At 36.7% G+C, this 25,635-nt stretch overlaps 1 long non-coding RNA gene across 1 annotated transcript; it reads right to left on the reverse strand.

Annotated features, from left to right (window-relative positions):
* Positions 1-11,006: 11,006 nt before the first annotated feature.
* Positions 11,007-16,418, reverse strand: LOC129035824 (uncharacterized). Its single transcript, XR_008502346.1, has 5 exons — positions 16,353-16,418; positions 14,669-14,837; positions 13,269-13,311; positions 12,542-12,667; positions 11,007-11,143 (listed from the first exon to the last, which is right to left on the reverse strand). It is a non-coding gene; the product is annotated as an uncharacterized LOC129035824 (long non-coding RNA).
* Between the last annotated feature and the right edge of the window lie 9,217 nt (positions 16,419-25,635).

Raw genomic sequence — 25,635 nt, forward strand, 5'->3', positions numbered from 1 at the left:
TTCTCCTCCTACTTGATCATAAAAATGTTAAATATTTTCTATCTCTTTTTAATAAAAGTTAAAATTATAAACTAGCCATCAGACCAACTGTCATATCTGTGACAGCTTTTGTTTCAAATTATGTGTCGAGAAACGTTTGTGTAGCAGAAAACCTTGGAAAAAAGAGATAGTGTCACCCCTGGGCACAGAAGGCAGAATTGTTTTTGACCAAGATAAAGAAAATATTCCCCTTTGGGGAAAAGGTTGAGTGGGTTTACTAGCAGACCCTTTAAAAGATTGAGAGTTTCCCAAGCTTGGGATTTCTCTGTTGTTACAGAAACCTACTGGGAGCGCATTGTCCCCCAGGTGACTTGGTGGACAAAGGAAGCCAATGTAAACAGGGAGTTCACACTACTCACTGCCTGCTGTGCTGTGAGTACTAAAGTTCTTTGTCTCTGACCCAGAAGTCTCATGTTTTCTTGTCAGCATCTGTGAAACTGTAGCAGGCTCATTTGGTAACCTGCAGGCAGGGTAAAATTTCAGGCCTTTCATAGTTCTTGCCAGGACTAACACTTTACAAATGGAAGGTACAAGCCTAAGGCAGCAAAGAAAAGGGAAGGAAGGAGAAGAGAGGCAAGCAGTATACTATACTGATTACCATAACAAAACCACAAAGAGACATAGCAAGTTATTTAGCAGTCACAGTCACTCTGTGTTTTAGACCTTTCTGGAAGGGTTTAAAGGAGGAACTTCCATTCTGAGTCATCCATAAGAGAGAGAAAAAGGAGGGGTAAATTTTCTCCTTGGCTCCCCTCCACATCCTTTTCTCCTTGATCAAAATTTACATCCACAGTGATCTAGCTCCCCCATACTTCTTGGTTGCATCTTGGTGGCTGCTCAGAAAACCAGGTCCTGTTCTTTAAAGTATAGTGTCTTATTCAAATATGAAAGTGGAAGAGTGACTTTGTGCAAGTAAAGTGCTGACCATGGCAGAGAAAGAAGGGTGTAGCCAAGAGAATTTGAGATGTCCAAAGTTTCTATTTTAATATAATGTGTAACAAATTTACTTGCATGTCAAGCAGTTCCTATGTTTCTTCTTTCCATAAAATTAAATAGGAACCTAATTGAGTTTTCAGCTGATTACTTCCACACACACACACACACACACACACATACACCACCACCACCAACAAGAAACGTTCATTTGTGTGACCTATGTTACTTAGTAATTCCAAGTAGGAATTACTGGGCAAAACATGTGTAGATCAATGCAGAATCCTGTCCATTTATACATAAATAGTGAAACTGGGGAAAATAACCCCATTCATCCCATTAAGATGTACATTTCTAATAAAATTAAACTTTCAAATTTAATGGTTATTTACCAAAATTTGTAACAGGTGTTCTTTTGATTAATGATGAACTAATAATAGTTATAAAAATAACCCAGGAGAAACTGTTAAGTATGTAAAGTCTTTTAGTTACAAGGAGGAAAACAAAATTTAAATTTTAACTTCTATACATATTTTTGGTATGGGAAAGCATGATAAAATGATCATTAATAAACTTTTAAGTATAAGATATTGTATAATTAGATTAAAATTCTGTGGAATGAAATTACATGGTAGAGTTATAAAAAAGAAATATGTAAATTTCCACAGCTGAACAACAACTTTTTCGTGTATGTATTTTTTAGGGGGTTATTACATATTATTGGTATTCAAATTCCATTAGATTCATTAAAAAGAGTTAAGTATTTGTTTTATTCCCAATATTAGAGAATTGGAGAAAGTATATTAATTACAGTTATAATGAAACATTTTAAATCAACTAAAAATGTGATTGAGTGTAAAATTTACAAAAAAAATTTCTAGTGGGCAAGCAAACAAAAAAGTTTGAAGATATCTGTTTGAGTGACCAGTAGGCAATAGGGCAAATTCAGATGTCATTTGAGTAAATTGACAAAGTAAGAAATGTCACCTAGTGTCATCTGAGCAATTCTGTGGTAGGGGTGACATTCAAAAGTAGGTAATTTGTCAAAAGTACAAATGTTTTCAATTATAAGCATGGACGTATGTGCATAGTAAAAAGAAAATAATGCTATAATCACTAGAATTATTGACTAATTTTACTTTTTCTTTTACAAGTCTATATTTTGTACATTTTTTTTTTGAGGTAGGGTCTCTTTCTGTCACCCAGGCTGGAGTGTAGTAGTGCAGTCACAGTTCACTGCAGCGTTGATCCCCTAAACTCAAGTGATCCTCTTACCTAAGCCTGTTAAGTAGCTGGGGCCACGGGCGCATGCCACCATGCCTTGCAAATCTTTAAAAAATTATTTTTGGTAGAGACAAGATCTCACTATGTTGCTCAGGTTGGTCTTGAACTACTGGTCTCAAGCAATCCTCCTGCCTTAGCCTCCAAAAGTGTTGGATTATTGGTGTGAGCCACCATGCCTGGCTTGTATTTTATACAATTTCAAAAATAAGCTTGTGTAACTTAACTAACCAGAGAAAGTACATGTGCATACCATATTTCATCAAATCTACAACAACATTGATTATGAGATACACGATTATCTTTTGTTTCACTGGGAAGAAACACTGCCCATTGGAGCAATGACATGATATTGATTGCCTTTGATTATAAGATGACTCACAATTTCAGAAGTGTTAAAATGTAAAGAAATTGCTTTAGAATGAATGGATTACAGTATTTTGTATAATAAATGTTTTTAATTTTCCTATTAAAGTATCATTCGCATACATGAAATTCACCCATGTTAGTGTATAGTTCTGTGAGTTTTGACAAATGTAAAGTTATATAATCATCCTGCCACCAAAAGAAAGATGTAGAACAGTTCAATCACTCTCTAAAATTCTCCCATGTTCTTTCGTAGTCAATTCCTCCCCATGCCATGAGTCTCTGACAACTATGAACCTGTTCTTTATTCCTATAGTTTTCCCTTTTCCAGAATGTCATATAAACATACTCATATAGTATGCAGCCTTTTAAGCTTGGCTTCTTCCACTTAGCATGATACTTTTGATGTTTATCTCTGTTCTTGTGCATATCCATAGTTCATTCCCTTTTTTTTGCTGAGTAGCATTTCATTGTGTAAATGAAACACATTCACACAATGTGTAATATGTTGGCTTATTCATTCATTAGTTAAAGGATATTTAGACATTTAGGTTGGTTTGAGTTTTTGGAGATTACAAATAAAGCTGCCATAAACATTTATCTACATTGATTTTGTTAGAATATAATATTTGTTTGTTTCTTTTATCTATTTATTTATTTATTTTTGAGACAGAGTCTCGCTCTGTTGCCCAGGCTGGAGTGCAGTGGTGTGATCTGGGCTCACTGCAACCTCTGCCTCCCGGGTTCAAGAGATTCTCCTGTCTTAGCCTCCCGAGTAGCTGGGATTACAGGCATGCGCCACTATGCCTGGCTAATTTTTTGTATTTTTAGTAGAAACAAGATTTTACCATGTTGGCCAGGCTGGTCTTGAATTCCTGACCTCAAGTAATCTGCCCACCTCAGCCTTCCAAGGTGCTGTAATTACAGGCGTGAGCCACTGTGGCTGGCCAGAATATAATTTTTTATTCCACTTGAGTAAATATTGAGTAACAGCTTGCTGGGTCACGTACTAAGTGTGTGTTTAACGTTATTAGAAATTGACAAACTGTTTTCCAAAGTGGCTACACCATCTTGCATTTCCTCCAGCCACGTTTGAGAGTTCCAGTTGCTTCGCATTCTTCCTAGCAGCAGTGGATATTGCCAGGTTTTGTTGTTATTTCTATTCTGACAGGTAAATAGTTACACTTCCCAGTAGTTTTCCTAGTGACAAATTGGGTTGAGCATCTGTTCAATTGCTTATTTGCCATGTGTACTTCTTCTTTGGTGAAGTGTCTGTTCAAATATTTTGCCTGTTAAAAAAAAATTGATCGGTTGTTTGCTTAAAATTGAGTTTTGAGAATCCTTTATATATTCTGGTTACAAGTCTTTTATCAGATAGTGATTTGCATTTTCAGCAAGTTCCCAGGTGCTGCTGATACTACTGTAGTTTTGGGAGTAGAAATAGCTACCCACAGGGCTTCTTAAACTTTAACATCCATAAAAACCACCTGGGGTGGGATGGGACCCAGTAAGTCTGGGGCACACCTGAGATTCTGCACTACCAACCAGCTCTTAGAAGAACTCTGATGCTTCTGTGTTCACAGCTTTGGCAGAAAGGGCTTAGGGGAATCACAGAAGGATTCCAAGAAAGAGTTACATTTCAGCCAAGATTGAACGATGAGTATATTTCTCTGGAAAGATACAGGGTAGAGAAGAATAGAAGGTGAGAGAGGAAGAAAAGAGAAGAATAATTTTGCAGAGGGTATAACATAAGCCATGCCAGGTTGAATGAAAAAGTCACCATTGGGGATGGAAGATGACCTCTTACTGAGAGGTAAGTCATATTGCAAAAGACATGTTTGAATTTTCTTTCCTGTAGGTGGAAGTGCATTGAAATATTTCAATCAGGAGAGTCACGTGATCAGACTGTCAGTACAGAAATACGTCTCTGACCATGGAATAAAAGTATGATTGGAAAAGAAACTGGAGGCTGGAAAACCAGTTGTTGCAACTGTGCAGTGAGAAATGACAGATGTTTTAATTAAGGAGGTTACAATAGGGTGAAAGAGGAGGAGCCAGATTAAGAGATGTTTAGGAAGAACAATCAACATGACTAGGTAAAAACTGGATGTAGGGGAGAGAGCAGGGGAAAGCTAGATGCAAACTGGGTGGTGTTATTTACCAGAATAAGGAATGTGTGTTTAAGGACTAAGGTTTGTGCAGAAGATGAACAGGTTCATCAGATATGCTGAGGTTAAGGTAATTCCTGTATAGCCACCTGCAAATTTCTACAAGATCTTTGTAAAAGAATGGAGGACAGAAGAGACAAATGGGTTGAAGTCATGAACTTGGTAGTAATCTGGTTCTGAGTGTTAATTGAAGTGAAGTTCCTTGATGAAATCTACAGAATGCAAAAGAGATTAAAAGAGCCAAAGTCTCTTTTGCATCCAAGAGACACTCACATCTAAGAGGCAAATGAAAGAAGGGATCCAGTGAAAGAAAGGGAGGCATTTCTTTCAATAGGGGAAATTATTTTAATTTGAAATTCAACGAGGAGACAATATCAGTCTCAAGGAGTTGATTTGAAATTTTTTCTTTTAATATTTAATATATATGTTCACCCCTTATAGGCAGTAGATAAAATATTCTCCATTTTCTTGATTTTCTTAAGGTAAAAGATAATGATCACTTAATGTATGTTTAACTTTTGGTTAGTGGAAGGTCTTTCATGCTTTGTTTTCTATTTAAGTCTTCAATTACTTCTCAATAGAGAGCATAACAAGAAAAATTCTGATTTCCTTCCTTGCATCTGAAACTGTATTTAATAACTGAATGTCTGTAAACAGTACCAGGCAATGCAGTAATTATACGATTACTAAAGGGCATTGTTGGTATGAACATATTTCATTTAGATGCAAACTTTGTGCTGTATTTCAGACACTTCAGAAATACAGTGATCCACTCTAGAAATTAGCAGAGATCTACAACGTATCGATACTAACGGTTTATAACATGTTTACAAATATTTCTCCATTATTTGCTCCCAAGATGAGAATTACTGTAGGTTTACGAAGGGGCATGATCTAGCTCTTCTGCCCCATATTATGTTTCAAGAAGGACTATGCAATTGAATCTTTAACCACATAGATTAAGTACCGATTCTTCTACTTCTTAGGTGTTATTCTTGGTCAAGTTGGTTCAGTTTATTTCAACAATTTTTTTTACCAAATTTCTATTATTACTAAGTACTGGAGAAACAAAGCTAAATGAAATATAAATATGCATAGAACATTTCATAATAATAAGAGAAGTAGGCACAGGGCGCTGTGAGTTTGAAAGAGATTCTTCTCATTTAGCTTGAGGAATAAGAGGTGGCCAGCATTTCTGGAGGAGAAGGTGTCTGAGATGATTTTTAGTCATAGAAGTCATCACCTTTTCTCCACCCCAAACCTGGTCACACATGTTCGTGTCTAAAATTCTCTTATTCCACTAAAAGAGAGCAAAAATGCAGTGCAGAATGAATAATAGGGTGTGCCTGGGGAACCAAATGTAGTTTCGTATTACCAGAAATTAAAACAAGAGATGTGGGTTTCTCGAAGTTCAGGCAGATGTCATGGAGGCTTCACAGGCTGGGATGAAAGCTTGGCATGTAATTGAAGTGATTTGTTGACATAAGAAAAGCAGTCACAGTTAAATTTGCATTGCTGTTATATAACTCTAGTGGCAGTGTGTAGGGTGTATTTGAAGGGGGCAAATCTGGAACCATTTTTAATGCTTCAATGAGGCATGATAAGGGCTTGAACTTGGCCATGATAAAGTCTGGGAAAGGAAGGGCACAATTAAGAAAAAGTAAGGAGGCAACTACTTATGACAGTGCTTGTTGAGCTAGAGAAAGCACAGCTTTAAGAGTGAGTGAGGCCTGAACTTGAACCCTAGCTTAATTACTTAAAAGCTTGAGCCTTTTACAAGTTACTGTAATTCTTGATTTTCTGTAATCCTGAAAGCGAGGATGACTTTGCTTTGTGTCATCCTAGGGATTAGGCATAATTTAAAGCACCTGAAATAAATAATTACCAAAGGTCGGCTCCTGGTTAACATAAGTAAACAAGCCTGTTTCCCCTACACTTCCTTTTACCTAAATTCCCCCTGTACCTAATTCCTTGTACCTAAATTCCCCTATACTTCCTTGTACCTAAATTCCCCTACACTTCCTTGTACCTAATCCTTGCCCTCTGCCTTAGGGTAAGACAACAGCTGCCTTCAGCTTATTCTTCCCCAAAGCTATGCAGAGCCTTCTGACCTTTCAGAAGGTTTGCACTCTTTCCCTATAATTTCTCCCACCACACTGACCAATCTCCTACATGACCTTTTAGGCTCTTAGCTTAAATGCCATGTGAATAGGGTCATTGTTTTAGGTTATGGGTTTCTTTTTATTAAGGGACACTATGTAAGAGTCCTTTCAAAACCATCATAGACAGAAATACTTGTTATAAATGACAATAATAATAATATTAGTAAGCAGGGTGAAAAACAGTGGCTGGAAGAATGTCATCTGTCAGTGGATGTGCTCATCCACGAGCAGGCTGTACTTTTCATGTGTTAACTCTTCCCATTTTACAGATAAGAACATGTAGAGAAAACCATGGAAATTAATAAGCTTTTCAGAGAAATATATGCTCTCCCACCTCACATTCAAAGATGAACTTGACATGGATGTTGAGGACTTGACTAGAAAGAGAAGTAACAATTTCCTGATTTCTACTTCTCAAATGCATTTTGAGATCCTTCTCAGTCCCCAAGTGTGATATCAGGTGTTATATCCTGAAGTGGCATAGCCTTGGTGGAGTCTTCTCATTGGGTGAATTACCACCAAGATTAGCAATTATCATTAGAATTATTGTGATGGATAAATTCAGTTGTAATTATCATTATGGTTTATCTACTTTTCTCTGCTGGTTTGTATTAACACATTTTGGTAAGACTACAAGTAACTGTCTCTAGTTAAAAAAGAAAAGTTAAATGGACTCCGAGAATTGTTTCATATATATCTATTATCCACCTTCACTTGTGATACCAAAGAAGTAGTTAATAGGGCACAGATGCTACAGCAATGTTTAGTATACACGTCATACATCAGTTGGAATAGAAAGGGTTTTGAAATTCTCTAAAACCAACTCAGACTGATACTAACTTATGAATAAGCAATATCATCTTTTTTGGACAACTATTGACTATCATGTCCATATGTGTTTTTCTAAAGGCTTTTATGTGGTGTTTTGATTCTTAATGTCAATTGCTGCATTTCATCAAGTAACTGCCACAGGCCCCTGCCCAAACATAGCAGTTTTGATGACTCTGTTACCAATAAGCAAGATTTAAAAACAAAACAAAACAAAAAACTAGCCATCAGTCAGAAGTTTGTCTGTTGGTCTACTTTCTAAAGGGTCAGCAAATGAGTTGCAGACGGATTAGTATTTACTTTCCCTGACATGTCCTGAGGGCTTGGTGGATGTTTCCTTCAGTGTCACCACAAAACAGCATTTAAGGCTTCCATTTAAAAGGAGCCCCTGCTTAAGAGAGAGTAGGGGGAAGGGGGCTCCACATGGAGCCATAGGACTGTGAGTAGTTCAGCACCCTTTTCTCCAGGTGAAGGTTGCTGCTCATTGTTACAAAGGGTGGACTTTGTAACACTCTTTTTAACACAGAAGATCTGTGTTTGTCTGGGGTGGTTGTAGCCAGCCTCACTGGCTTGCTTTCAGCTTCTCCTTTCCCTCCTCAGAGACTTGTCCTGCCAGTGACACTCTGACATGAGTCTTCAGGTGGACACTGTCCTCCCATTCTATAGGGCTTGGCCCAAATATCACCCCCCTTTTACTTTTTTTTTTTTTTTTGAGACGGAGTCTCGCTCTGTTGCCCAGGCTGGAGTGCAGTGGCATGATCTCGGCTCACTGCAAGCTCCACCTCCCGGGTTCACATCATTCTCCTGCCTTAGCCTCCCGAGTAGCTGGGACTACAGGCGCCCGCCACCATGCCTGGCTAAATTTTTGTGTTTTTTAGTAGAGACGGGGTTTCACTGTATTAGCCAGGATGGTCTCGATCTCCTGACCTCGTCATCCACCTGCCCCGGCCTCCCAAAGTGCTGGAAATATCACCTCTTTACAGGCAGTTTTTCTGACCATCTTCTCCAAGCAGATGCCACTTACTCCATTTTGCCATTGCACTCACCTATTTTCTTCACATCATCTCTTGCAAGTTCTGTGTATGTAGACTTTAAAAAAATGACCAGTCATCCCTTTTGGGCTATAACCTCAAGAGTCCATGTCTGTTTGGTCCTTCACTGTTCATTTACTACAGATCATTCCACATAGCACTTAGTAAATGTTTATTAAATAAATGTTGAATGAAGGGTTTTATGGAATGAACGTATTTCCCACTTAAGTCTCTATTTATCTCCCTGATTAACGTGTTGTTTATGATAACTTTTCAAAATTAATTAAATTTAACAAAATTATTGCTATTTTAGTGGAAAACATTATCTTCCTATCTTTAAAAACAAAAGAATTAGCATCAGAGTTCCTTTTGGAAAGAGAACTTCCCCTCTAGAAAAACAGCTACATAGGCCACTTCAGTTGGGTTAGGAGAAACACCAAGAGTATGGTTTATAACATTAAAATGGAAAAATGCTGCTAGGTGAAATGTTCAACTGAATATGTTCGTCGTAATCTGAGGTTGGAGGAGGGAGCCATGTCACGTGGTGAGACTCTGAAACTTTCTAAGAAAGGGCTTAACAATTAAGCAGATGAACAGTTTCTTGAAGCAGGGTAGTCAAAATCTTTAGAGAGCACAGTTGTTTAATATCTGCTTTAAAGTTGTTAACATGTTCCGACATAAATTGCTTTTATAGCATCAAACTTTGGAAAAATCTGCATCTCTCTTTTGGGGCAGATTCTCTGGAGTATTGTTTCTCATTTTTATTGTCACTGAGAATGTGACTCATATGTCTGCACCTTTTTCAAACCCAGTCAAGTCTGGGAAAACACCTGCTAAATATAAAATCCACACACTTAAGGGCATTTACTTGTTCTCAACACACCAAACATACAGTCAAGAAGTGAATGTCATGAAGTGGACATTTGAAAAAATCATTCCTTCCTTGAGATGTAAAAATTAGTAAGGAAAACTCAAGTTTGTTTTACCTTTTTGGTTCAAAAATTATAGGTGGGTAATACCTTGTTAAAATATATAAATTCATAAATTATCATGATTGCCAAGCCGCACATAAAATTATGCTTTTGCTTATACAAAATGAGCCTGATTGTATGTTTACAGTTCTGTGGGCTTGATGGCTTGCCCTCTTAAACCTCAGAGGAGAGAAAATTCTCCTCCAGCTACCATTTTGCAGAAAAAAATCTCTTTCTTTGAGATGCCTGTAATGCATGGCTGCAGAACAGATTCAAGGAGGGCTTTCGAAATGGGTTTAGAGCAGGTTCATATCTGGTTTTTCAGCTGATTTTATATTCATATATTTTCTTTTGAATTACTCAGTTTTGCTTCAGTTGTCCAGTGTTCTGCACCGGGATTATTTATGTTCAGCTGAGCCTCAAGAAAGAAATGTACAGGGAGATGGTGATGATTAGAGGAAAAGAGCATGGGATTTGTACTCTGGAATCCACCACAATGGGGATGACTTAGTCATGTTGCTTAACATCTATGAAAATCATTTTGCTCAACTGTAGAACAGATTTATTTAGGATTACTTCTGCTATATTAGGGCCTGTGGTTTACATGGCAAATAAGGGTACGTTTTGAGAGTTGAATGGTTGCAGTATGCAAATTAACTTTTAGGCTATTAGCTTATTCTCATATCTGCAACTCTCTGCATGAAACATCTTTCTCTCTTCTGTTTATTTACTTGGTTAAATTCTTGTCCTTCAAAGTGCATTTCCCTTGACAGAGAGCCTTTCCTGACTTGCTAGTGTCTATTACATGCCCCTTCTTTCATGTCCAGTTTCTTGACTTAACGTATGATGTTAAAAGTGTTTCTTGAGTTGCCCATTTCCCACATTTGTCTCTGAGTTCCAAGAAGGCAAGAATCTTACTTTTTAAAATCATTTTGCCCTCCATGTCAATTACAAGCATCACTCTGATGGAGAGTCAACTCTCAGTAAATATTGACCTAATGGTTTATTTGTTGATGCTTCATGTAGTATTTACATTTTCAAGGAGGAATAATCAACTATGTTTAAAAATTTGGCATTACAATTACATACTTTGTTTCTGGTTTTATGTTATCTTTTTAAAAGAGGAATGATGGAATGTTAGATCAGAAAGAAGTCTTGGAATTCATGTAATTCAGTAACAGAATTTTGCATAGGAGAAAATTAAAATCAAGAGAAATTAATCAATAATTAATAATTAATGACAGAACCAGTATTTCAGAGAGGGAGGCACTGTTCAAAGGTGAATGTTTATGGGTTTGAGGTCAAATGTGTATTAAACTCTGAATTAGCCACTTGGCTCTGGCTAAAGTCTTCAGTTTCTTCACCTGTAATACAAAGAGGATATTCAGAAAAAAGGGTGTTCTTGTGATGATTAAACAAGTTAATATATGATAAAGTGTATATAATTGCACAGAGCTATATAACAATAGTCACAACTAGTTATTCTTAGGATTCTTATTCGAGAACTCTTGATGCTGCCTCTGATTCCAACAGAAAACACTTAACCAAAACTCTGAATGACTACTTAATGCCACAACAGATAGGTGTGAATAGCTTTTCTTGTTTTAAAAAGGACCTTTGCAATTAAGTTATTAAGTGCTCCTGCAAATACCTATTAAGAGAACAACTACCCATTTGATTTCTATCCAGTCTCTCTTTTTTCCTTCAGTTTAATTTTCCAACTTCAAGATTGTTAAATAGTACATGCTGTTTTGATTCTGACCTGCAAATAACGAGCTGTCATTTGTGAATTCCTTCCTAAATTAAAGATAATTAGAAGGGCTCATTTCTTGTGATTAATGTCTGGAAGAGAACTGGGACTAGAATATTCTTGGCTTATTATTTTGCCATTCTAAAATAATGCCGACATTTGATTGTCACACTAAGATATTCTGAACACTTCTTAGCCATCAGACATCTAATATGTGAGAGCTTGTGCTAACACCTAAATGTTTAGGGTTGACATTCAGAGTTAAATCTTACTGTTGCTTAGTGGTAGACAGTGACACTAAGGGGAAGGAAAAAAGAAGGCAGGAAGGGAGTGCCCTTGTGTCTATACCTTTTCTTATCTGAATAATAAATTCATGCATAAATTTTATACATGAATTCTATCTGCAGAAACTTTTCTCTTGGGTTCCTAAAGTAAGGCAACCCTGGTCATCTAGATGTTGTCACAGCTATGACTTCTTTCTTATTAAAGATAAGGACGACTGTACCTCACCAATGGAAGAGGCTGTTCCTTCATGCTGGGCTCACCCTCACGTTTTAGGTGACATTCTTAACAATTTTACTTCTGCATGCAGCTACTTTTGCTCTCAAGTCCAAAGCAAAGCCAAAGGATTAGTAGTTCACAACACTTCCAACTCCTCTGAAAGATATATAGAATTGGTTTTAAATTAATGGCTCTAATTTTTAGAAAATTTTCTAGAGGATATAATTCACTTTCTTTTAATTACTCTTCAGTTTTAATTCTTTGCTACAGAGGCAAAAATTTAGTCTAATTTTCTGCCATCTGAAGGTCTTGCAGGTGGCTACAGTCTTTATACAGCTTCTGATCTCATTTGAACATGAACTTGCTGTAGTTCGTTAGCCAATATGTCTCCCAGTTCCTTCACTAACCTGCTTGTCTCCTTTTAGGTGCACATCAGTTTTCCAGTGTTTCTCTAAAAGGGTAGAGGCTACAGACACAGTATTTGAAGCCCTTGACCTCATGCTACTCATACCTGAAATTAATGTTTCTATTTCTCTCTTTGCTGACTCTCTTTCCAGGGTTCCTTGTCTCTTTCTTGGCTTCTTCATTGCTTTCCTTTCCTACTGAATCTTCCTTCTTTTTGTTATTCTCCTAGAACCTAGAAAAAATTACATTAAGTAGTTTTTCTAGCTTGTACTTTTTAGTATGTTCCTTGTTAATTGTTAACTACATTTTCACAAAATAATCTATACTTTGTGGAATAAATGAATAAATTACAAAAATATTTAACTTAACAGAAGTTTCTAACGGGAAAATAAAAGTTCATATTCCCCGCTACTATCCTCCTGTTCTACTCCCTAAAGATAAACACCATTAATGGTTTGTTGTGTGTTCTTCCAGACATTATATATATGTGTATATATACACATATATACTTTCTAAGTATATACATACACACACACGTATACATATGCATATATATACATATATGTGTATATATACATACAGATTATAAGATATAGATCTTATATACAAGGCTACGTATCTTAGCCTTGATATAATTATATATGATACATTTATATAAATATGTTTGTTTATTTATATGAAACAGATACATGCCAGATCTGTATTAGTCTGTTTTCACACTGCTATAAAGACATACCTGAGACTGGGTAACTGATAAAGAAAAGAGGTTTAATAGGCTCACAGTTCTGTGGGCTATCAGGCTTCCACTTCTGGGGAAGCCTCGGGAAACTTACAATCATGGTGAAGATGAAGGGAATCAAGCATGTCTTCACATGGCTGGCAGGAGAAAGAGACAAAACAAAGCGGGAGGTGCTACACATTTTCAAACAACCAGGTCTTGTGAGAACTCTATCATGAGAACAACAACGGGGAATTCTGCTCCTGTGATTCAATCACATCCCACCAGACCCCTCCTCTAACACTGGGAATTACAGTTCAACATGAGATATGTGTGGGGACACAGAGCTAAACTGTATCAAGGTCCAAATTGTGTGTGTGTGTGTGTGTGTGTGTGTGTGTGTGTGTGTGTTTTCTTTCTTTTTTTTTTTAAGACAGAGTCTCACCCTATCAGCCAGGCTGGAGTGCAGTGGTAAGATCATGGCTCATTGTAGTTTCGACCTTTTGGGCTCAAATGATCATCTTGCTTCAGCCTCCTGAGTAGCTGGGACCACAGCTTCATGCCACCATGCCCAGCTAATTTTTCATTTTTTGTAAAGATGGAGTCTCACTATGTTTCCCAGGCTGGTCTCGAACTCCTGGGCTCAAGCAGTTCTCCCCTGGGCCTCCCAAAGTGTTGGGTTTACAGGAGTGAGCAAATATGCCTGGCCCCCAATTTCAAATAAGAACCTCTAGTTGTGCAAATATCGAAGTTTAATTTTTATACATGAATTTAATTTTTTATGGAACTCCTATTATTCTGATTGCCTCTAAGTTCTGGGAGATCAACTAGCATCAAGGAGATGGGGTCAGCTCATCTGTGTCACCGTCATATTTCTATACGGGCCGCTACCTTTCACTTTTTGTTTGTTTGTTTGTTTCTTGGATCATCAGCATGGCCCTATCTGGTCATTTATTCTCCCCAGTTTTTTGCCTTACACTTGAGCATTTGTTATTGAACACCCAAAGCCAACAAATTGATTTTTTAAAAATAATCTTGTATATTTTTCTGCATTATCCTCTTCTGGAGACATAGAACTCACTAGCTGCTGCCTAAATGAAGATAAATGTCAGAGTAACAGCATGTATATGAAAAAATTAAATATATTATCCTAATAACTATATAAATATGTTAATTGAATATTCAGTGGGAATTTCCTGTTTTTGTGGTATTTTGACTGAAGCCTGGAAGATGAGAATAATATATTATAAAGTACCTGCACATTTTCAAGGGAGACAGAAAATCAAAGGGCTTGCTAAGAAGTGGCTAAATTAGTCTGTGGACATCCAGCTCCCCCACCCCCACCACCACCCTTACCATCCAATCTATATAAACATAAAAGCAGAAATTTAAGATAATGTATTGAAGAAAGGGAATTTATAGAAATAAGGAGTGCTTTGGTCTTTTCTCTTTTCTTCCCTATGCAGGTGTTGCCATTATTCCAGGGTAGGTAGGAGGAGATATCAATAAAATCACTTAAAGAAATTTGGGAAGGTTCTTGCAAAGAAGCAGTGGCTTCTCACTATCCAACTGGAGTCTTTTTGAGCTGCTGAGACTCAGGGCCATTTCTGAGGACACCGGAATGGAGCACTGCAAGAGTTCTTGGGAGAGCTTGAAATGCATCCTTTGTGTCTGCGGCCAGGGGCTGTAGGGAGAATGTCAATGACAGTTGCTTCAGAAGTCATGGAAGTGGGGGGTGGGAGGAAATATTGGAGCTGCTCAAGAGGCTGCAGACAAAGAGAGAGAGAGAGAGAGAAACAGAAAGGCAAGTCTACTTTCCCACTATTTTATGGAGCCTATAAGGCAAGGGGAAGCAGTGAGGTTGAGCTGCCCTGATGAGACACTGCCCCAGGTTGCTGCCTTCTCCAGAGAAGAGATCCTAGGAGTGAGGAACTGTGAGGTGGGTAGGTCACTGGGGGCTGAGGCTAAGGGAAAAATTAAGAGATCAGTCAGTACATCAGCCATGTAGAGAAACTATGAAATGATTCTTTTCCTCTAATCTCCATTCCAGTTGCACTGAGTGTGGAAGATTCACAAATAGGGAAGTTGGAGTGAAAAATCAAGGGAGGGAAGGAAAGGGGATGTATGTGTGTGTGTGTGTGAGAGAGAGAGAGAGAAAGCTGGTTATGCTGACAGTAACCTACTGTCTTGCAGTTCTCCAAACCCAGCTCTGAGCCTAAGTTGGATGGGGCTGGGGATAGTTTTGTTACATGAGGCAATAAAGGATAAAATTGGACTTGTCTGGACTTTGTAACACATAAAAATGAGTTGTAATTAATGAAATAAGATTTGTGCTTATAACTGGAATGACCAGAAAATTAAGGGAGCATCCTCAGTAGATTATCGTGGGAGGATGACGGGGCTTTGTTTTGAAGGCAGTGATGAGAAACAAACTTATTTGCCACCACATTCACAGAGACTCATTCCATGTATTAGTTTTGTATTTCTCTATCAGTTTTAACAAACACACTTCTGGGATTTAGAGTTTTACTTAATAATAATAATAAATATATATTTTTTCTTCATAGAAATTGGATAATCAGTTAACATATTTTGGGCAGGTTTTATTATTAACACACATAGATTAGTATAATTATTTTTAGTGACTCCACAGTAATCCACATTATGGATTTTCATAAATCCTTCAGTTGAAGAATATTTTTGTTTCTGTTTTATTACAAGGAATGCTGCAGTGAATGCTCTTGCACACATAACCAAGCATTTCTATGAGCTATCTATAGGATAATTTGATAAGTGGTATTACTGTTTCAAAGAGTATGTGTACAAATAACAGCAAGTGTACTTAAAATTTTGAAAGCTATGGCAAATTAATTTTTTGAAAAGTTTCAAAAATGGTGTATATAAACCTGTTTTTTATGCTTTTATCCACATTGGATCTTATTCAACATTTTAATCTCTATAGGTATCATAAGGAAAACTATACAGTGCCTTTTTGCTGTTTTGACGTTGATGTTTTTGAACAAGGTTGATCATATTTTCAAGTATTGTCGTTTTCTAAATATTTAATGATTTAGGTAATACGTAACTGCAAGTGGCTCATAAAAATTGAAGTGTGACAGAGAAGACTAAAGTCTCTTATGATTATGAACTCAAATCCTAGTCCATTTGCTATCCTTCTCTTTTCACACCCCCATCTCACCAAATATTCCCTGTGAGGACCACATCTAATTCTTTAACCTGTTTCTTCTGATGTTTTCCTTCATATTTCTAAATGCTGTGCTTCTAACAGCTGTCTCTTTATTAAATTGTGACATCATCTTTTGACTTCTTTTCCAGGCATTTTTGCCCATTGACACCATCTTCCTAATTATGACATCATTATTGTCTTGTTTATTTATTGATTTCTGGCTTACATTGGTCTTCTTTCTCTAGTTACATTAGGTAGTAACTTAGATGATTAAATTTTTATCTTCCTTCTTTTCTTCATATGTATTCAATGCTATAGATTTCCTTATGAGCACTGCTTTTGCTATACTCCACAAATTCTGATAAGTTGTATTTTTATTTTATTTTACTTTAAAATATTTTTAAATTTCTCTTGAGATTTCTTTGACACATGTATTCTTTAGAAGTGTGTTGCTTAATCTCCAAATATTTTGGGATTTTCCATCCATCCTACTGTTATTGATCTCTAACTTAATTCCAACGTGCTCTGAGAGCATATTTTATATGATATCTATTTTTTAATTTGTTAAGATAAAGATGTGTTTTATAACCCAGAATGTGGTTGACCTTGGTGCATGTTACATGCAAGCTTGAGAAAAATATATAATCTGTTGCTGTTGCATGAAACGTTCAATAAATGTCAATTAAATCCAGTTGATTGATGTCCAGTTGAAGTATATCCTTATTGAATTTCTCCCTGTTGGATCTGTCAATTATTGATAGAGGGAGCTCTTATTAATATCTGCAGCTCCAGCTATAATAGTGGATTTATCTATTTATCCTTGAATTTCTGTCAGTTTTTGCCTCACTCACTTATTTTGATGCTTTTGTTAGATGCATATACATTAAAAGTTGTTCTATCTTTTTGGAGAGTTTATTCCTTTATTATTGTGCAATGTCCTTCCTTATCTCTGGAAAGTTTCCTTGTTTTGAAGTCAGCTTAATTTGTGATTAGTACAGCTACCTTAGCTTTTGATTAGTGTTATCATGGTGTATTTTTCTTATCCCTTTACTGTTTATCTGTGAAGACATGTTTAAAATGGGTTTTTTGTAGACAGTTGATCTTGTTTTCTCAACCACCCTGGTAGTCTTTTTAGTTGGTATACGTAGATATTTACATTTTAAGTGGTTATTGATATCACTGGATTAATTCTACAATGTTTGTAACCATTTTCTATTTGTTGCCTTCGTTCTTTTTCAAAAATTTTTTTCCCACATTTTATGCCTCATTTGTATTTTTCTTTATTGTGGTAAAAAATGTATACTATGAGATATACCCTCTTAAAAGTTTTTAAGTGTATAGTACAGTATTGTTAACTAAAAGCACAGTTTCATACGGCAGATATCTAGGACTTTCTCATCTTGCATAATTAAAACTATACCCATTGAATGCAACTCCCCATTTCTCTCAACCCCCAGTCTATGGCAACTATCATTCTACTCTGCTTCTGTGAGTTTGACTATTTATTTACTTACTTTAGGGATAAGGTCTTGCTATGTTGCTCAGGCTGGAGTACAGTGGCTATTCACGGGTGCAATTACAGGGGACTACAGCCTCAAACTCCTGGCCTCAAGTGATCCTCCTACCTGAGCCTTCTGAGTAGCTAGAACTACAGGCATGTACCACCATGCCCAGCAATTTTGACTATTTTGTAAACCTCATATAATTGGAGTCATGTAGCATTTGCCTTTCTGTGACTAGCTTTACTTAGCATAATGTCCTCAAGGTTCATCTATACTGTTGGATGTGGCAAGATTTCCTTCTTTTTTAAAGCTTGCTATAGCTTTGATATTTGTCCTCTCAAATCTTATGTTGAAATTTGATCCCCAGTTTTGAAGGTGAGTCCTAATGGAGGCAGATCTCTCATGAATTGATTAATGCCCTTCCTGGTTGTGAGTGGTGGGTGGCGAGTCAGTTCTCACTCTATTGGTTCCCACAAGAGCTGGTTGTTAAAGAGAGCCTGGCACCACCCCTCTTGCTCTCTCTTGCTTCCTTACTTTCCATGTGATCTCTGCATATGCTAGCTCCCCTTCACCTTCCTCCATGACTGGAAATAGCCAGAGGCTCTCACCAGAAGCAGATGCCGGTGCTGTGCTCCTTCTACAGTCTGCAGAATTTGATCCAAATAAATCTCTTTTCTTTATAAATTATTCAGCCACAGGTATTCCTTTATAGCAACACAAAGTGATTAAGGCAAGGCTGAATATATATATATATATATATATAAATATAATGTTTTCTGTATCCATTCATCCATCAATGGACATTTAGGTTGATTCTACATCTTCTTTTTCTTTTTGAGACAGGCTCTTTCTCTGTCACCCAGGCTAAAGTGCAGTGGCATGACCGTAGCTCATTGCAACCTCAAACTCCTGGGCTCAGGGGATCCTCCTGCTTCAGCCTCCTGAGTAGATAGGACTACTGGCACTTGCCAACCACACCTGGCTAACTTATAAAAATATTTATTGTAGAGGTGGGGTTGTGCTTTGGTGCCCAACTGGTCTCCAACTCTTGGGCTCAAGTGTCCGTCCTGACTTGGCCTCCCAAAAGCTGTGATTATAGGCATGAGCCACTGCACCTGGCTGCACATCTTGAATAGAGTGAATAATGCCACAATAACATGGAAGTGTAAATATCTTGTCAAGAGACTGATTTTAACTTATTTGAATAAATATTCAGAGGTGGAATTGCTGGATCATATGATAGTTCTTTTTTAATTTTCTGAGGAGCCTCCATACAATTTTTTAAGCAGCAGCACTATTTTACAGGGCATAGGGTTACAGTTTCTTCACCACTTCACGGAAACTTGTTATTTTCTTCTTCTTATTTTTTTTTTAATAATGACAATTCTAACAGGTGTGAAGTGATATGTCATTGTGATTTTGATTTGCATTTTCCTGATGCTTAATGATACTGAGCACCTTTTCATATAGCTGTTGCCATTTGTATGTCTTTGTACAAATGTCTGTTCAGGTTCTCAGGCCATTTTTTAATTGAGTTATTTGCTCTTTTTGCTATTGAGTTGTAGGAGTTCCTACAAAATATACTGGAGAATGTATTTTGTAGGAAATCCTACAACTCAATAGCAATATACACACACACACAGACACACACACACACACACGCACACACTTTAGATACTAACCCCTTATCAGATGTATGCTTTCTAAATATTTATCCCTATCTGTAGGTTGCTTTTCACTCTGTTGTTTCCTTTGCTATGCAAAGCTCTTTTATTTGGTGTAATTCCACTTAACTATTTTTGCTTTTGTTGCCTGTGCTTTGGATGTCATATTTAAGAAATGCTTGCCAAGGCCAATCTAAAGAAGCTCTTTCCCTATGAATTCTTCTAGGAATATTATAGTTTCAGTTCTTATGTTTAGTTTTTAAGCCATTTTGAGTTGATTTTTGCATGTGGTATAAAATAAGGGTCCAATGTATTCTTTTGCATGTGAATATCCAGTTTTTCCAACACCATTTGTTGAAGAGACTATCTTTTCTTTCTTGTGTATTCTTGGTACTCTTGTCAAAAATCTATTGGCCATATGTGTGTGAATTTTTTTTTTCTTTTTTGAGACAGAGTCTCACTCTGTTGCCCAGTCTGGAGTGCAATGGCACAATCTTGGCTCACTGCAACCTCCGCCTCCCAGGTTCAAGCAATTCTCCTGTCTCAGCTCCCCAAGTAGCTAGGACTACAGGCACCCACTACCACACCCAACTAATATTTGTATTTTTAGTAGAGACAGGGTTTCATCATATTGGTCAGGCTGGTCTTGAACTCCTGACCTCAGGTGATCTTCCCACCTCGGCCTCCCAAAGTGCTGGGATTACAGGTGTGAGCCACCATGCCTAGCCATAGATGAATTTATTTCTGGGCTCTCTAATGTCTTCCATTAGTTTCCATGGCTGTTCATGTGACAGTTTCAGTTCCACACTGTTTTAATTACTGTAACTTTATAATATGTTTTGAAATCAGAAAGTGAAATGCTTCCAGCTTTGTTCTTTTTCCTTAAGACTGTTTTGGCTATTCAGAGTCCTTTGTGGTTTCAGAGTGGTTTGAAGCCACCATGTGAACAAGAGTGTGAGCCACAATGCTCAGCAATCATGAATTTTGAGATTGTTTTTCCTATTTCTGCAAAAAATGCCAACGGGATTTTGATAGGGATTGAGTCAAATCTGTAGATTGCTTTGGGTAATGGGGACATTTTGACAATATCAAGTCTTCCAATCCGTGGACATAGATGTCTTGCTATTTATTTCTTCTTCTTCTTTAGTTTCTTCCAGCAATGTTCTATAGTTTTGAGTGTATAAATTTTTTCTCCTCAGTTAAGTTTATTCCTGAGCATTTCATTTTTTGATGCTATTGTAAATTGGATTGTTTCTTAATTTCCTTTTTAGTTATTTGGTTGTTAACATATGGAGACACAACTGAGTTTTGCATGTTGATTTTGTATCCTGTTACTTTAATAAATTAATTTATTAGTTTTAACAGTTTTTTCTTTTAAAAGAAAACCTTTAGGGCTTTCTACATATAAGATCACATCATCTATAAACAAAGATAATTTTATTTCTTCTTTTCTAATTTGGATGCCTGTTACTTTCTTTTCTTGCTTAATTTCTCTGGCTAGCACTTCTGGCATTATGTTAAATAGAAGTGGCAAAGTGGGCATCCTTGCCTTAGATCCTCTAAGAACAAGGATCTTAGAGGAAAAGCTTTCAGTATTTTTACCATTGAGTTTGATGTTAGTTGTGGGATTTTTATATGTGGCCTTCACTATGTTGAGATAATTTCTATGCTTAATTTATTGAGTGTTTTTATCATGAAAGGGTGTTGAATTTTGTCAAATATGTTGCTGTATTTATTGAGATGCTCACGTAATTTTTTTAAAAATTGAGATAGGGTCTTGTCTGTTGCTCAGGCTGGAGTGCAGTGGTGCAATCATGGTTCACTGCAGCCTCTACCTCCTGGGCTCAATTGATCCACCTGCCTCAGCCTCCTGAGTAACTGGGACTACAAGCATGCGCCACCACACCCAGCTAATTTTTGTATTTTTGTAGAGATGGGGTTTTTCCATGTTGCCCAAGCTCATGTCAAACTCCTTGGCTCAAGCAATCCACCTGCCTCAGCCTCCCAAAGTGCTGAGATTACAGGCATGAGCCACCACACCCAGCAATCATGTAATTTTTATCCTTCTTTCTGTTAATGTGGAGTATCACATTGATTGATTTTTTACATGTTGAACCACCTGACATCCTAGGATAAATTTCACTTGGTCATGTTGTATGATACTTTTAATGTGCCATTGAATTCAGTTTGTTAGTACTTTGTTCAGGACTTTTGCTTCTATATTCATCAGGGATACTGTCTGTAGCTTTCTTCTTCTTCTTCTCCTTCTCCTTCTCCTTCTTCTTCTCCTCCTCTTCTTCTTCTTCTTCCTCTTCCTCTTCCTCTTCCTCTTCTTCTTCCTCTTCTTCTTCTTCTTCTTCTTCTTCTTCTTCTTCTTCTTCTTCTTCTTCTTCGTCTTCATCTTCTTCTTCTTCTTCTTTGCAATGTCTTTGTGTGGCTTTGGTATCAAGGTAATTCTGGCCTCACAAAATGAGGCTGTAAGTATTCCTTTCTCTCCAGTTTTTTGTAAGGGTTTGGGAAGGATTGGTTTCAATTCTTCCTTAATATTCTGGCAGAATTAACCCATGAAGTCATCGGATCCTGGGCTTTCCCTTCTTGAGAGGTTTATGATGACTGATTCCATCTGCTTACTTGTTATTCATCTGTTCATTTTTTTTATTTCTTCATAGTTCATACTTGGTAGGTTGCATGTTTCTAAGACATTAGCCATTTCTTCATGGTTGTCCAATTTTTTGGCATATACTTATTTATAGTAGTCTCATATAATCCTTTGAATTTCTGTGGTGTCAGTAAGTTCTCAACTTCTACTTCTAATTTTATTTATTTGAGTCTTTTTTCTCAGTTTAGCTAAGGGTTTACCAATTTTGTTGGTCTTTTCAGAAAACCAACTCTTAGTTTCATTGACTTTAAAAAATTTTTAATTCTCTATTTTATCTATTGCTGCTCATCTTTATTATTTCCCTCCCTCTGCTAACTTTGGATTTTGTTTTTTTTCTAGTTCCTTGAGGTGTGCCATTGGGTTTTTTTATTTGAAATATTTTTTTTCTTTTAGAGTGTAGGCATTTATCACAATAAACTTTCTTCTTAATACTGCTTTTGCTGTATCTCATAGGTTTTGGTATATTGTGTTTTAATTTGTATTTTTCTCAAGATATTTTCCAATACTCTTTTTGATTTATTCTCAGACTCACTGGTTGTTCAAGACTGTTTTGTTTAATTTCCACATATTTATGAATTTTCTAATTTTTCTCCTGTTATTGATTTCTAGTGTCATTCCATTGTGGTTGGAAAAGATACTTGGTATGATTTCAGTTTTCTTAAATTTCTTAAAAGTTTTTCATGACCTAACATGTGATGTATCCTGGAGAGAGTTGTGTGTGTGCTTGAGAAGAATTTGTATTCTGTTGCTCTTGGGTCAAAAGTTCTGTGTATGTTTGTCAGAACCATTTGGTCTATAATGTTGTTCAGTCATCTGTTTCCTTATTGACTTTCTGTCTGGGAGTTCTATCTGTTAGTGAAAGTGGGGTACTGAAATCTCTTAACATTATTGTGATGTATCTCCCTTCAGCTCTGTCAATATTTCGTCATATATTTAGGTACTCTGATGTAGGATATATGCATATATATTAATAATTGTTACATGTTCACAGTGAAATAACATTTTTATAATTATGTATTATACCTCTTTGTCTCTTGTGACAATATTTCACTTAGAGTCTATTTTGTCTGTTATAAGTATGGCCACTCCTGCTCTCTTTTGCTTTCCATTTACATGAAACATTTTTCCATCTCTTCAGTTTCAGCCTATGTGTGTGTCTTTTAATCTAAGTGAGTCTCTTATAGGTAGCATATAATTGGATCATGTATCTTTAAGTTCATTTAGCCACACTATCTCTTTTGATTGGAGAGTTCAATCCATTTACATTTGAAGCAATTATTGTTAGGGAAGGACTTTCTATTGACATTTTATTAATTGTTTTCTGTCTGCCCTTGTAGCTCTTTTGTCTATCTCTTCCTCTCTTGCTATCTTTCTTGGTGTTTTATTGATTTTTTATTGTCATGCTTTGATTTCTTTCTTTTGTTCATCTACTAAAGGATTTTTTTTTAGGTTACCATGTGGCTTACTTAAGACATCCTTTAGTTGTAACAGTCTATTTTGGGTGATAATGACAACTTCAATTGCATAAAAAAATTCTATACTTTTACCTCGACCTCATGCACATTTTATGTTACTGATGTCCCGAAATACATTTTTAGTCGTGTATACATTAAGATATTTTAGTAAGCATAGTTTTAAAAATATTTTTTCTTTTAACTCCTATGTTAGAATTAAGTGATTTACACACTAGCATTAAAAGATTACAGTATTCTGTATTTGTCTATATTACTTAGCTTTATTAGCAAGTTCTATGTCTATATGTTTTCATGTTGCTATTTAGGGTCTTTTTGTTTTAACTTGAAGAATTTCCTTTAGCATTTCTTGCAAGGTGGATCTAGAGATTATGAACTCTTACAGCTTTGGTTTATCCAGTAAAGTCTTCATATTTTATTCATTTTTGAAGGACAGTTTTGCTGGAATAGTAGTCTTAGTCAGCAGTATTCTCTTTCAGTACATTGAATATATCATAAATTTCCCTCTGGCCTGTGAGGTTTCTGTTGAGACATCTGCTGACAGTTTTGTAGGGCCTCCCTTGGATATGATAAGTTGTTTTTCTCTTATTGCTTTCAAAATTCTCTCTTTGACTTTGGGTTTTGACAATTAAATTATAATATGTCTTAGTGTGAACTTCCTAGGGTTCATCTTACTGGGGCCCACTGGATATCCTGGGTCTGGATATTTATTTCCTTCTTCAGGTTTGGGAAGGTTTTAGCTACTATTTCTTCGAATAAGCTTTCTTTTTCTTTATCTTTCTTCTTCTCTGGTACTTCCATAATGCATATGTTGGTCAGCTTGATGGTAACCTATAAGTCTCTTAAGCTTTCTTCACTCTTTTTTATTCTCTTCTTTTTCCTTCTTTGCCTGGATAATTTCAAATGACCTGTCCTGCTGAATTTGCTGATTATTTGTTCTGCTTGCTCAAGGCTGCTATTGAATCCCTTTAGTGAATTTTCACATTCAGTTATTATTTTCTTTAGCTCCAAAATTTCTGTTTGCTTCTTTTTTATATTTTCCTTATCTTTTTAAAAATTTTTAGTTTGTTCATGCATCGTTTTTTCTGAGCTTATTGAGCATCTTTATGGCAGATTTTTTTTTAAATTTGAATTCTCTGTCAGGTAATTCATAAACTTCCATTTCATTAAGGTCAGATCCTAAAGATTTGTCTTGTTTTCTCCTTTAGGCCATGCTTTTCTATCCCCATCCCCCATCCCCTTGAGTCTTTTTGTTTGTGTCTGTGCATTAAAAAAAATAGCCACCTCTCTCAGTCTTCAAGAACTGGCCATGTACAGGTAAAGGCCCTCACTATCACCTCAGCCAAATATTCTGGGGGTCTCTCAAGCCTTCTTTGTGTATGCATCTTTTCTGGACTTGTGCATGTAAATTCCCAATTGGAGCACTTTTTGGTTTTATTTTTCAGGAATTTATAATCTTTTGCTATTTCTGATGTCCATCTGCTCTGCCGTGGGCTTTTTAGAGAAATAGCATGCCCTGAACTCTCTTTGTTATTGTTGTTGTTGTTCTCAGAGGCTCCCAGACATCTAGAGTAGCCAGATCCTGTGAGCACTCCAAAACAGGCAAGATAGAATTCAGTCTGGCTGAATTATGCCTTCAGGCAGCCCCCAGAAAAGTTGGAATACTGGATTTATGGTCTAGCTTCTTTCTTCCCCAGAGAGAAGCTGGGATTTGGGGATTTCTGCTTGCTCACTCTTTGCTGAGCCGGAGAAGCTGTGGCAAGTGTATGCATGCTAGTCCAGGCTTCTGCCTTTGTTCTCAGCTGCTTCATATATGTGGCCTTTTGCTGTCAGCATTCAGGTTCAGGCAAGACAGAAAGTAGTTCCTCAGGATGCCTGCAGAAAAGTTAGAGGGTTGAACATACAGATCAGTCTCTTTCTTCTCTCCCAAGGAGAAATCTGGGAGTTGAAGGATCATGTGGCACTGTGGCACTGATCATGTGGCCCTGCTCATGGAAT

This window comes from Pongo pygmaeus, chromosome 3 (genome assembly GCF_028885625.2).
Source record: "Pongo pygmaeus isolate AG05252 chromosome 3, NHGRI_mPonPyg2-v2.0_pri, whole genome shotgun sequence".
Taxonomy (NCBI): Eukaryota; Metazoa; Chordata; class Mammalia; order Primates; family Hominidae; genus Pongo; species Pongo pygmaeus.